Here is a 12,756-nt window from a genome sequence, read left to right on the forward strand (position 1 = left end):
AAAAATTTGGCTTCATAGGAAATGATATAGATCCTTGCTGTATATGCCTATGAAATCTTCGTTATGGCAAATAGTTTCTCAGAAGCGGTATTACCCTGCTGACGAAATCAAGTGGCCCAAAATGATAATCTGTGGTTCTTCGAATACACAACCTACTGCTATTCAATATCACACAATCTCGCTCTGACGTTGAAAGATTGCCACCAAATGTTGCTGGTACTGTTCTCCTGTATCTGAAAAGACAAGGATGCCGTCTAGGTTGGCAAAACAAAACGGCAGTCTTTGCAGCAGAGGCTCAACAAACCTTTGCTAAGTCTGTGCAGCATTGTTTGAAACAAATGTCTTGAAGAGACACTCAAATAATTCCAGATGGCGTAATTAGTGCTGTTTTTGGAACATTCTCCTCTGCCACAGGAATTTGTGTAAAGGTCTTTGTGAAGTCTAGCACACTAAACATGGTCGCACCATGCAGAGCACGTTTGTAATCTCTTAACAGGTGTACTGGATAACTATCTGGCTTGTTCTTGCATTAAGTTGCCCATAATCACCACACATGTGAGAAGCATCACACTTCTTGGATACTAGGCTGCTAAAAGAGCGAATAATACCTGCTTTGACCATAGAGTCGCATTTTGCCTTTGCGATAGCCAAATGGTCAGGAGCTAATAGCCTGTGCTTGCATGAAACTGGCGAGCCGTCGGCCGTTTTTAAGTAATAGAAGGTACTGTGACATATCTATCTTGGAGTGCCTGGAGTTTGTGTTGTAGCTGGAAACAGTTCAAGTATCTAAGCATATATACAAACTGCCCTTGGAAGAGGTTGGTATTGTGCACCACTGCACTACGCCAGAATCCTGCATTTGTAAGGCTTGTAATGCTGTTGATGAGTCTTGTATCCACCGCATCTGGTAGCAGGGTGATAATCCACCAGGAAGTCTGCTCTGATTATGGGTTCCGTGACAATGACGTTCAAATTCCAGTGGAAGCCAAGTCCAACCCAAGTCCAACTCAATACGATGATTGTCATAAGTCACTATAAATGAATTGTCTGCCTCAGAGAGGCAGAACAACGTTGGTGGATGTCAGTTGTGCAGTGAGGTAAGTGGGTAAATACATAAGTCTGAACCAGTGTCCAAAAGAAATTTTTATACTATTTTCGGTTCACTGATAAATAGATGCTGAGACTGTGATTAGCAATCATATGTCCCTACATGCAGCTGCCACTGGCATTTGGGTAAGCACAAGTTAATGTGCACTTGCGTGCCTTCTCTCAGAATTTCCTGTGATACCAGCAAAAAGAAGGTGGCTGTTTTCCGCCACTTTGGGCCAAGGATTTCATGCAGAAATGGCTATGTTGTCTCTTGCATTAGCATCCCCCATCATTGTTGCAGTTGTGATGGGACAACAGTCACTGACATCTTTAGTGAGACCTTATGTGCGAGGCAATCAGAATCTGTCCAAGTCACCTTTAATGACAAAGCACTGTTGCATGGCGCTGCCACTTCATTGTTCAAAGTTGACATTAATGCATCTTGTATCCTATTGACCAGATTCAAGACAGTGTCTAATGGCATTTCCGTCTGAGGTGCTACTATAGCTTTCCCCTGGGCTACTTCACAATGTGCGTAGTAAGGTATCAGGTACAGTGCCCACGTCGACTTTGCTGTGTTAATGCCTGAAAACTGTGATGCTTCCTGTCACTGAAATTTTTTCCATTGGGACTCGTCAGAAGCGCTCGTCTTGCTGGGCATAAAACCTGTGAATTAATTTGGACTTGTATTTCTCATAGGAATAAAGCTCAGGAGTGTAGATACTATATCTTTGACTTCTGCTGCTTAATGATGATCAAGCTAGCTGACCATTAAGGTAAATTTGGTCAAATACTTCATTATTCTGTGGTAATGAAAGCTTGCTTGAAACTGAGTGGACTATAACATAGAATTATGAGATAATATCACAGTGTATTGTGAAATTGAGGTACTTCAGCGTCCAATGTGTTTTGCATTTCATGAAAATTTTTCATTCACTTTTAAAAGTTAGTCTTGCTTCTTCTGGTGACACAGACTGAATATAAAGGTTGAGATCATGTCGAGGTCATCAGTGTGGTGCAACTAGGTGTCTGACATCCAAACATCTATAGTTGTACATTATAGATACTTAGCCAATATGACGAAATATGAACTCCAGTGTACCAAGAATTGATAACATTTACTAACAAATAAACACCATAATATACTTGTTAATACATGGGACTTTCTAGTGCTAGAAAGGAATTTGACAAGACTATATATAATTGCCAAGAAATCATCATCCTAAAATAACATTCATGGAACATTGCGCTGCACGCATAAAACAAATCAAAATCCAGCGCCTCAGGTGGCTGGAATGTGAAACACGGCAGCCAATGGTAACTGACCATCTTCGACGCTACAGACATTTTTTTCCATTGAGCGTTCTTCCACAAGTGAGGTGTGAAAGCCAAAAATCATTTAGGTTTTGCAATAACAGAACAAAGGTGTCCCCTACACCATATATAAATTTTAACATAAGTTAATAAAGCAACTTTCATTCTATAACGTTTTAAGTGAAAAAGTCAGCTATATTTAAAAAAGAAGAAATATAAAATGTATAAGGTAAACAAGCTATTTTTATACCATTATAAATATTGTTTGATGTGCTCAAATGTATATATTTTCGCTAGCAAATAAATGTCAGTGTTCTCAAATGTTGTTTCACTTCTCAGCATTTTACCACACGGGACAGATCGAGAACATACATTTTTAATTTGTCTTTGGTCACTAATAAACTTTATTGTTGTTAGTTGCTTGGTTCCAATTGCATACTTTTTGTATCAGAAATATCACTTTCACCGTTTGATATAGGGCTACTTGTTATCATACTGACGTGGCGTCGCCTAAGGGATAATGTGAATATGCCCTATGTCGTGATGAGTGACATGATGGCTTATGTGAATTACCCTGAAGGCTCTGTAGGATTACTTATTTTTGACATGAATGATAAATTAAAACAGTTTCTGTTTCAGTCAGTTTTATTTATTCCATGACCCATTTTGAGGACCTACACTCTCATCTTTAGATGGATCAGTAGATTTTACTGTTTGGTTGTCTGGCTGTGACCAATTGTCTATTTTGAACTTCCTTTCAAAGATGATCCTCTAGGAAGAAGGACGAGGCTCGTTATAAATATATATTTTATTCATTAGATGGCACAAAACAATAAACATCAACAAAAACAGTCTAGAGATTGCACAGAATTAGAAGGGTAGAGATGTATGTAGTACATTTTTAGGAGAAATCCAGATCAGTGTTATAAGAACTTACATAACTGAAACTAGATCAATTTAAAAACGAATCAAAGAACATGTATTGAATCAAAAATTAGAGAGTTAAGACATACAGTAAACTTACTTCTAATATGCTTAAATGAACTGGAACCTCCAAATAATGTTGACATAATACATGCTTCTGAATATTGTTTGGCTACTGATATAGGACCCCCCATGAACCATGGACATTGCCATTGGTGGGGAGGCTTGCGTGCCTCAGTGATACAGATGGCCGTACCGTAGGTGCAACCACAACGGAGGGGTATCTGTTGAGAGGCCAGGCAAACGTGTGGTTCCTGAAGAGGGGCAGCAGCCTTTTCAGTAGTTGCAGCAGCAACAGTCTGGATGATTGACTGATCTGGCCTTGTAACATTAACCAAAACGGCCTTGCTGTGCTGGTACTGCGAACGGCTGAAAGCAAGGGGAAACTACAACCGTAATCTTTCCCGAGGGCATGCAGCTTTACTGTATGATTAAATGATGATGTCGTCCTCTTGGGTAAAATATTCCGGAGGTAAAATAGTCCCCCATTCGGATCTCCGGGCGGGGACTACCCAAGAGGATGTCGTTATCAGGAGAAAGAAAACTGGTGTTATACGGATCGGAGTATGGAATGTCAGATCCCTTAATCGGGCAGGTAGGTTAGAAAATTTAAAAAGGGAAATGGATAGGTTAAAGTTAGATATAGTGGGAATTAGTGAAGTTCAGTGGCAGGAGGAACAAGACTTTTGGTCAGGTGAATACAGGGTTATAAATACAAAATCAAATAGGGGTAATGCAGGAGTAGATTTAATAATGAATAAAAAAATAGGAGTGAAGGTAAGCTACTACAAACAGCATAGTGAACGCATTATTGTGGCCAAGATAGACACAAAGCCCACGCTTACTACAGTAGTACAAGTTTATATGCCAACTAGCTCTGCAGATGAAGAAGAAATTGAGGAAATCTATGATGAGATAAAAGAAATTATTCAGGTAGTGGAGGGAGACGAAAATTTAATAGTCATAGGTGACTGGAATTCATCAGTAGGAAAAGGGAGAGAAGGAAACATAGTAGGTGAATATGGATTGGGGGGAAGAAATGAAAGAGGAAGCCGTCTGGTAGAATTTTACACAGAGCATAACTTAATCATAGCTAATACTTGGTTCAAGAATCATAAAAGAAGGTTGTATACATGGAAGAATCCTGGAGATACTAAAAGGTATCAGATAGATTATATAATCGTAAGACAGAGATTTAGGAATCAGATTTTAAATTGTAAGACATTTCCAGGGGCAGATGTGGACTCTGACCACAATCTATTGGTTATGAACTGTAGATTAAAACTGAAGAAACTACAAAAAGGAAAGAAATACAGTAGAAGAAGAATGGGTAGCTCTGAGGGATGAAGTAGTGAAGGCAGCAGAAGATAAAGTAGGTAAAAAGACGAGGGCTAATAGATATCCGTGGGTAACACAAGAAATATTGAATTTAATTGAAGAAAGGAGAAAATATAAAAATGCAGTAAATGAAGCAGGCAAAAAGGAATACAAACGTCTCAAAAATGAGATCGACAGGAAGTGCAAAATGCCTAAGCAGGGATGGCTAGAGGACAAATGTAAGGATGTAGAGGCTTATCTCACTAGGGGTGAGATAGATACTGCCTACAGGAAAATTAAAGAGACCTTTGGAGATAAGAGAGCCACTTGTATGAATATCAAGAGCTCAGATGGAAACCCAGTTCTAAGCAAAGAAGGGAAAGCAGAAAGGTGGAAGGAGTATATAGAAGGTTTATACAAGGGCGATGTACTGGAAATGGAAGAGGATGCAGATGAAGATGAAATGGGAGATACGATACTGCGGAAAGAGTTTGACAGAGCACTGAAAGACCTGAGTCGAAACAAGGCCCCAGGAGTAGACAACATTCCATTAGAACTACTGACGGCCTTGGGAGAGCCAGTCATGTCAAAACTCTACCATCTGGTGAGCAAGATTTATGAGACCAGCGAAATAGTCTCACACTTCAAGAACAATATAATAATTCCAATCCCAAAGAAAGCAGGTGTTGACAGATGTGAAAATTACCGAACTATCAGTTCAATAAGTCACAGCTGCAAAATACTCACACGAATTCTTTACAGACGAATGGAAAAACTGATAGAAGCGGACCTTGCGGAAGATCAGTTTGGATTCCGCAGAAATGTTGGAACACGTGAGGCAATACTAACCTTACGACTTATTTTAGAAGAAAGATTAAGAAAAGGAAAACCTACGTTTCTAGCATTTGTAGAGTTAGAGAAAGCTTTTGACAATGTTGACTGGAATACTCTCTTTCAAATTCTAAAGGTGGCAGGGGTAAAATACAGGGAGCGAAAGGCTATTTACAATTTCTACAGAAACCAGATGGCAGTTATAAGAGTCGAGGGACATGAAAGAGAAGCAGTGGTTGGGAAGGGAGTGAGACAGGGTTGTAGCCTCTCCCCGATGTTATTCAATCTGTATATTGAGCAAGCAGTAAAGGAAACAAAAGAAAAATTTGGAGTAGGTTTTAAAATTCACGGAGAAGAAATAAAAACTTTGAGGTTCGCCGAATGACATTGTAATTCTGTCAGAGACAGCAAAGGACTTGGAAGAGCAGTTGAACGGAATGGACAGTGTCTTAAAAGGAGGATATAAGATAAACATCAACAAAAGCAAAACGAGGATAATGGAATGTAGTCAAATTAAATCGAGTGATGCTGAGGGAATTAGATTAGGAAATGAGACACTTAAAGTAGTAAAGGAGTTTTGCTATTTAGGGAGTAAAATAACTGATGATGGTCGAAGTAGAGAGGATATAAAATGTAGACTGGCAATGGCAAGGAAAGCGTTTCTGAAGAAGAGAAATTTGTTAACATCGAGTATAGATTTAATGGTCAGGAAGTCGTTTCTGAAAGTATTTGTATGGAGTGTAGCCATGTATGGAAGTGAAACATGGACAATAAATAGTTTGGACAAGAAGAGAATAGAAGCTTTCGAAATGTGGTGCTACAGAAGAATGCTGAAGATTAGATGGGTAGATCACATAACTAATGAGGAGGTGAATAGAATTGTGGAGAAGAGGAGTTTGTGGCACAACTTGACAAAAAGAGGGGACTGGTTGGTAGGACATGTTTTGAGGCATCAAGGGATCACAAATTTAGCATTGGAGGCAGCGTGGAGGGTAAAAATCGTAGAGGGAGACCAAGAGATGAATACACTAAGCAGATTCAGATGGATGTAGGTTGCAGCAAGTACTGGGAGATGAAGAAGCTTGCAGAGGATAGAGTAGCCTGGAGCTCTGCATCAAACCAGTCTCAGGACTGAAGACCACAACAACAACAAAAATATGAATGGGCACAACTTAGCAACCAGGTCAAGACATTACTGTTAAGTCAAACAGGAGAGTATACATGTATTTGACAACCACATTAAATGTTATCTAGATAATATGATCAAGTTAAGCCTGAAATAAAGAAATTTCTGCTAGGCAACTCCTTCAATACCATAGGAAAATATCTTCACAAACACTCTTACATTTAATGCTTTAGGGTATTTCATAATTAGATTTAGTGCTCTAATAAAACAACATATTGGTGTTAACTATTGATGAGTAATATGAAATAGACAGAGAGCTGTGTGGGAAAAAATTACATTCCAAGTAAGGAAAGACCCAGAATATGACCTATAATCAAATAAGTGATTGTCTGGGCTCTGATGCAGCTGCACTGTTGAATACATTGATTAACTCATTACTGCGGGGTAACACTCATCCCTGGCAACTGAATGATATAACGAAAATTTTATTTTATTGATTAATTAAATAGCCACCAAACGTTGTAGCTCATATTATGAAACTTAAGTTTATCGTTGTTTCATTATACTGAGATTAAACTGTGGTTTTGCTCATACACTTTTATCTTGTTAGTATAAAGACAGCTATTGTTTACAAGTGTACGAAGTATGCCACATCCCTGCTCATGTTACAATAACCCTGCTCGAGGGTTAAAAAAATAAAATGGACATCTTTGACTTCATTCAACAGGCTAGAGACCTGTCGCTATGGGTCTAACACAATAAAACTAATCTAATGTAATATAAAAGAAGGTTTTGGCACTTACATTAATACAAGACACAAGAATAAAAACATTGATATTGATAGATTTTGCAATAATAACCATTTTGAAGCTTGTGCTGTTCAGTTAGCCTTTCTTGGAAATTTAACAAAGACATTCACAATCTATAGGGATCCATCTAGTAATTTTTTATTTTATGAAATAACTTGGTTCATCAACAAAAAGTTAAGTGGACATTATAATTTAAATTTTTTAGAATGTACCTTTGCTGGAGCTTCTCTAAAAGTTCCTTTCGTTTCATATAACATCGTTCCCTTGTTCAGTTTGCAAAAATAATGTTGGAACCAGCAACATTGTTATCGTTAATATTATCAGAGGTTCATTGACTCTGCACAGTTGTATTGTAATTCCGGTATAATTAATGGTGTCTCAGAGCCCAATGGTCATTTGCTGACATTGAATATCCAAGTGTAGCTAAAAATAATTTCAAAACTACTAGGGCAACAAATAATAAAGGAATTGAAGAATGCAAAAATTATTTGATAAATACAAATTGGAGAGACATACTCACCATACTTAATATTAAAGAAAAGTGTAGCCATTTCTGGAACAGATGCATAATTAAAGAAAAGTGTAGCCAATTCTGGAACAGATTCATAGGTTACTTTAAATACCGTTTACAAAGAAATTAATTCATGGAAAATGTTAAATACACCTAAACCTCGTATTACAAATGATATCGTAATATAATCCAAAACGAAACCTCTACACAGCATTAAGGTGAATGAATGATGGCAAGATTACATCACTTTACAAAATGTACTGTACAATTTATAAAGCCATTATAGCATCAAAATGTTATGTATGTTGTTCTACATCCGACCTCTCCATCTATGTCACAGAGATGGTCCAGTTTTCTGTCTTTTTTCAGAACTCAGATGAAAGTAAATTTTGTCAACAAGATAGAAATTCTAACAAAATTTGTTCTACTCTTTTCAAAACCTCGTTTTTGTTGGTGATGTTAGAGAAGAAAAGCTTCTTTTCAGCAATGTTCACGAGATGGGACTGGACAAACATTATTCGTTTATGAAAAATCTATGGATTCCATACATAAACCTGACAGACGCTTCAAGTTGTTTCCTATAGTTTGCGAAAGATTTTTTTAAAATAGCTTTTAAACTTGAATCAGCACATCCAATACCATTAGGTGTTTCTATATGACTGCGTGATTAAATTTGTTTCTTGGTGGTCTCTCATTATTCGAGATTTGCTGTTATTTCAGACCCCTTGAAGGCATTCAATATCTCTTTCCGTATTTTTAGTGTCAATAACTTCAGAATATGGAGAAAATTGTGGCAATTGGCGCATTTAACGAGCAGTGCATACAAAGGCAACTGAACAGTAAAAGGCTTACATAGATACCTAATTGGCCAAAGAATACAACAGAAGATTATCACTTTAAGTTTTTACATTTCTTTTCAGCAGTCAATATTCAACCTCAGTTTCTTTCTACTTAAATTTGAGTTATTGTGTGTAGAACTGAGTTATACTGCTTACAACCTCTATCTACACCATACATTATTAGAGTTAAGAATCAAAGAGGTGACATTTAATGTGATAAATATCCTATATGTCTTGTAACATCATACAACACGGCCTTGCTGGTTTGCACTGCGAACGGCTGAAACAAGGCGAAAGTTCAGCAGTACTTTTTACTGAGAGCATGTTGCTCTACTCTATGGTTAAATGATGATAGCATCATCTTGGGTAACATATTCTGGAGGTGAAATACTCACCCATTCAGATCTCCGGGCAAGGACTACTCAGAAGGACATCATCAACAGGAAAAAAAACTGGTGTTCTCTGGATCAGAGCATGCAATGTCAAATCATTTAATTCGGCAGTAGATCAGGAAATTCAAAAAGGGAAATGGATAGATTAAAGGTATACGTGGTTCTAAATTCAAAATTAAGTAGGGGAAATGCACGAATAGGTTTAATAATTCGTAAAAAATAGGAACATGCATAGGCTACTGGAATTCGATATAAGGAAAAGGAAGGGAAGGAAAAGTAGTAGGTGAATATGGACTGTGAGAAAGGAATGAAAGAGGAAGCTGCCTGGTAGAATTTTGCAGATAGTATAATTTAATCATAGCTAACACTTGGTTTAAGAATCATGAGAAAAGGTTGTATATGTGGAAGAGACCTGGAGACACCTGAAGGTTTCAAATTGATTATGTAATGGTTAGATACAGTTTTAGGAAGCAGATTTTAAATTTTAAAATATTGCCGGCATCTGATGTGGACTCTGACCACAATTTATTGGTAAGGAAATGCAATTAAAACTGAAGAAACTGCAAAAAAACAGGAATTTAAGGAGCTGGGACCTGGATAAACTGAAAGAAACAGAGGTTGTAGACGGTTTCAGAGGGAGCTTTAGGGAATGATTGACTAGAACAGGAGAAAGGAACATGGTAGAAGAAGAATGGGTAGCTTTGAGAGATGAAATAGTGAAGGCAGCAGAGGATCAAGTAGGTAAAAATACGAGGGCTAGTAGAAATCCTTGGGCAACACAACAGATATTGAATGTAATCGATGAAAGGCGAAAGTATAAAAATGCAGTAGATGAGTAAGCGTAAAGGTACAATAACGTTTCAAAAATGAGACAACAGGAGGTGCAAAATGGATCAGTGCGAATGGCCAGACGACAAATGTAAGGATGTAGAAGCCTCACTAGCGGTAAGATAGATGCCGCATACAGAAAAATTAAAGAGACCTTTAGAAAAAAGAGAACCACCTGTATGCTGTATGACTACCAAGAGCTCAGATTGCAGACTAGCCTTAAGCAGAGAAGTGAAAACTGAAATGTGGTAGGAGTATATAGAGGGTCTGTTGAAGGAGTTGTATATTAGTGCACTATATGCAAATGGAAGAGGATATAGATGAAGATGAGTTGAGAGATATGATACAGCACTAAGAATTTGACAGAGCAATTACAGACATAAGTAGAAACGAGGCCCTTGGAGTAAACAACATTCTATTAGAACTACTTAGAGCCTTGGGAGAGCCAGCTGTGACAAAACTTTTCCATCTGGGGATCAAGATCTATGAGTCAGGTGAAATACCCTCACACTTCAAGAAGAATATAATAATTCCACTTCCAAAGAAAGCAAGTGCTGACAGGTGTGAAAATTACCGAACTATCAGTTTGATAAGTCATGGCTGCAAAATACTTACATGAATCCTTTATAGGGGAATGGAAAAAATGGTAGAAACTGACCTCAGAGAAGATCAGTTTGTATTCCATAGGAATGTAGAAACACGCGAGACAATAATGAACACACGAATTATCTTAGAAAGCTATGTTAAAGAAAGACAAAGCTACATTTATAGCATTTGTAGACTCAGAGAAAGCTTTTGACAGTTTTGACTGGAATACTCTCTATCAAATTCGAAAGGACACAGGAGTAAAATACAGGAAGCAAAAGGCTGTATAAAATTTCTACAAAAACCAGATGGTAGTTGCAAAAGCCAAGGGGCACAAAAGGGAAGAAGTGGTTGACAAGGGAGTGAAACAGGGTTTTGGCCTATCCCCAAGGTTATTGAGTCTGTACATTGAACAAGCAGTAAAGGAAACAAAAGAAAAATTTAGAGCAGGAATTAAAATCCAGGGAGAAGAAATAAAAACTTTGAGGTATGCTGACAGCAAAGTATTTGGAAGAACAGTTGAACAGAATGGACAGTGTCTTGAAAGGAGAATATAAGATGAACACCAGCAAAAACAAAACGATGATAATGGAATGTTGTCGAATTTAATCAGGGAGGGAATTAGATTCGGAAATAAGACACTTAAAGTAATAGATGAGGTTTGCTACTTGGGTAACAAAAAACTGAGGATGACCGATGTAGATAGGGTATTAAATGTTGACTGTTAATGGCAAGGAAAGCGTTTCTGATGAAGAGAAATTTTTTAACGTCGAGTATAGTGTGAGGAAGCCCTTTCTGAAAGCATTTGTCTGAAGTGTTGCCACGTATGGATATAAAACATGGACGATAAACAGTTTAGACAAGAAGAGAATAGAAGCTTTTGAAATGTGGTGCTACATGAGGATGCTGAAGATTAGATGGATAGATCACGTGACAAATGAGGATGTACTGAATAGTATTGGGAAAAAGGGAACATTATGGAACAGCCAGACTAAAAGAAGGCATCACTTGGTAGGACATATTCTGAGACATCAACATATCATCAGTTTAGTACTGGAGGGAAGCACAGAGGGTAAAAATTGTATAGAGAGACCAAGAGATTAATACAGTAAGCAGATTCAGAGGGATGTAGGTTGCAGTAGTTACTTGAGAATGGAGAGGCTTGCAAAGGATAGAGTAGCAAGGAGACCACAATAAGAACCACATATTTTCTGGCTACGATGAAGGTTTCAGAGTCTTATACACTAAATAAATAGATACTGCTTATCTACCAAGCAATAATGTTACACTAAAGTATCATTTGCTTCTATAGTTATCAGGTTTTGTTTGTTGTATAACTGCTTTGCCATCTACCAATTTTATCTGTAAAAGACAAAACTCAACTTGCTGTTGGTGTAGTAAAATAAATGTAGACTCTAATCTGGACACTAATTTGGAGAAAATTTAGCTCTTACATGTCTGTATACTTTTATCCTGAAAACAGTTGCCATGGGTATAAAACAGGATCGGCGTTATGTGTGTGTATGTGTGTGTGTGTGTGTGTGTGTGTGTGTGTGTGTGTGTTCAAAACATGTTTCAAAATAAAAGGTACAGTATGATAATTCAGATGAGATTGCTTGTAAACCTTCAGTGCATTACTTTGTTCCCTGAAATTCAGGTGCCGGAGTGATATTCCCTAAATTACATTAGATACCTCTGTCAAACAGCTAAGTACAAAAGCCTTAAAATTGTATCCCTCTCGTCGTGTCACACCACAATTACAACTGACCTTACAGAAGATGTAGTTATAAGAACTGGCAATGCCGTGAAGACAGCCTACTACTGATGCAATTCTCTGTGCAGAGTAATGCAGATTGCGAACATTTTCACTTAAATCGTTGTGAGATATGCAACATCTGGAAAACTGTTTCTGTAGTCTTTCAAAGACTACTTGTTTAGTCTTTTAAGGTGAGTTTTCTTGGGTTAGATTCGATTTACTTTCATTGCAACTGATCTGTAGTGAGGAGGTGCTCCAGGATCTATAACATTGTTGTAATTGTAGAAATGATGTTTAAAGATGAGGTGGTAGCCTAAATCTACATGGTAAATTGCATGTTAGTAAAGAGTGCTACGTTAAGCATAATAAATGTGT

Source organism: Schistocerca gregaria, chromosome 1 (genome assembly GCF_023897955.1).
Source record: "Schistocerca gregaria isolate iqSchGreg1 chromosome 1, iqSchGreg1.2, whole genome shotgun sequence".
Lineage (NCBI taxonomy): Eukaryota > Metazoa > Arthropoda > Insecta > Orthoptera > Acrididae > Schistocerca > Schistocerca gregaria.